This window comes from Tupaia chinensis, unplaced genomic scaffold (assembly GCF_000334495.1).
Source record: "Tupaia chinensis unplaced genomic scaffold, TupChi_1.0 Scaffold000357_1, whole genome shotgun sequence".
NCBI classification, from domain to species: Eukaryota; Metazoa; Chordata; class Mammalia; order Scandentia; family Tupaiidae; genus Tupaia; species Tupaia belangeri.
The window spans coordinates 58,164-60,584 of record NW_006159853.1 but is presented as its reverse complement, the minus strand read 5'-3'; the positions used below and the strand labels follow the sequence as shown (position 1 = coordinate 60,584).

General features: G+C 34.4%; 1 pseudogene; it reads left to right on the top strand.

Annotated features, from left to right (window-relative positions):
* The first annotated feature begins 237 nt into the window (after window positions 1-237).
* LOC102472714 (eukaryotic translation initiation factor 1-like) overlaps window positions 238-2,421 on the top strand; it is a 3,004-nt pseudogene continuing 820 nt past the window's right edge.

The window sequence follows — 2,421 nt, the reverse complement described above, 5'->3', positions numbered from 1 at the left end:
CAATAGTAAGACTTTATGAAAAATATGTCTTTCTTTTTTTCTCCCTCTCTTTCATCTATCTCTTCCCCCTCCCATCTCTCTCATTTAAAAAAGATGAAAAGACAAGCCAAACTGAAGAGAACATTTGCAAACTACTTATCTAAAAAAGTACTTGCATCTAGCATATATAAAACACTTTCAAAACTCAACAGTAAAAAATTTTTAAAAAATATTTCAATTAGAAAATGGGCAAAGAACATGAAGAAACACTTGGTAAACATCTCTAGCCATTAGGGAAATATAGCTTAGAATCACAATGAGATATTACTTTATATTTATTGATGTGGCTAAAATAAAAATATGACAATACCAAATGTTGGCAAAGATGTTGAGAAACTAAATTTTTCATGTTATTTGGAGCATGTAAAGTGGTGCAACCACTGCAAAAAATAATAGTTCAGCAGTTTCTTATAAAACTGAACATGTGACTACCATTTGACTCAGCAACTATATATCTGAGTATTTATTCTCCAGGTATGAGGGAACTTAAAAAGTTTGTGGAAAATGGAATTAAAGGAAAATATTTAGTGTAAAAATGTTTTGGAAACCACAGATAATTGTTTTTTAATATGCATATAACTGAACTTTTTAAGATCCCCTCATAGGTAAGTCTATTTTTCAGAAAAAAACTGGAAACAACACAAATTACTTCAATACATAGATGGATAAACAAACTATGGTATATACATACTATAGAATACCACATAGTAGTAAAAAGGAACAAATTATAAGTATATGTAACAACTTGGATAGAAGTCAAGGGCATTTTGCTGAATGAATAAAAAGCCAAACTCAAGATGTCATATACTATATTATGGCGTACATTTTCATAACATTATTAACATGATAAAATTATAATAATGTTCAGTGCTGCTAGGAGTCAGGAACTGGAAAGGGCATAACTATAAAGTGGTAATACAAGAGAATGTCTTTGTGCTGATGGAGCAGTTGTTTTTAATACATTCAATGACTGTATACCATTACAGCTTGCAAAGTAAATTCTCCCAATATCAATACGTTGTATATTAGTCCAGTTAAATATATTATCATACACACTATCATCAACAGGTAATTTTCCATTTTTGTGTCCCTTAAATGTTTTGCTTCTAATTGTGGTGTTCATTAATAAGTCTATACATATGAAATAATGTCATAGAACTTACTGGGTACTGAACTGTGTCCCTCAAAATTCCTATATCAAAGCCCTAACATGCAGTACTTCAGAACATGGCTGTTTTGGGGGACAGGGCCAGAGGTGATTTGGTTAAAACAAGGCCATAAGGGTATGCGGTAATCCAATATAACTAGTGTCCTTGTATGAAGAGTTTAGGATATATTAAAAGACACCAGAGGTGTGCATGTATAGAGGGATGGCCACGTAAAAAGAATGGCCATCGGCAAACCAAGGAGACAGTTCTCAGGATGAAATAAATTTTGCCAGCACCTTGGCTTTGAATTTCTGGCTTCTAGAAACAGAAAGACACATTTCTGTTGTTTAAGCTACCTAGTCAGTGGTATTTCATTTGTGGTAGCTCCAGAAAACTGATGGAGCACTATATACCAAAAAAGAAATCTGTGCATATAGAAACTGGTGAAATAGAATAAGTTAGTGTGTTCAGATTGCCATAACAAAATACCACAGACTAGGTGGTAGGTAAACAACAGACAACAGTCCTTGAGGCTAGAAGTCCAAGATCAAATGTCAGGGTTGGTTTCTAGCAAGACATTTTTTTCCTAGCTTGTAGATAGCCACCTTTTCTCTGGGTCCTCACATGGATTTTCTACTGTGTTTGTACAAAGAGAGAAAGAATTAGATCTGGTATCTCTTTCTCTTCTTATAGGGATACTCATTCTATCATATTAGGGTTCTACCCTAATGACTTCATTTAAACTTATCTTTATAACATTCCTATCTCCAAATAAGTCACAGTAGGGTTATGATTTCAACATATAAACTTGAGGGTACATAATTCAGGCCATAGGAAAGCTATATTGTTTAGTTAGTAGTATTGTATCAATATCAATTTTCTGTTTTTGAAAATGTACTATAGTTATATAAGATTAGCTATCATTGAGAGAAGGTGAACAAAGAATAATGGGAACTCTCTTTACAATTTTTGTAACTTCTTATGAGTCTAAACTTATTTCAAAATGAAAAGTTTATCCCCAGTCGCTGAATCACTCCTGAGGACTCAGCAGCCTCCCACTGAAACCACCTCGCTTTCCTAAGCTCTGTTGGTCTTGCCTACTTTCTTCACATGCTGCCTTCTGCAGGCCAGTTCCACAGAGGAAAAGGAATCACATCGTACGTCCGCTACCCAAAACCTCCACTCCTTCAACCCCTTCACTGATGCAAGTATGGGTGATGACCTGATTCCTGCT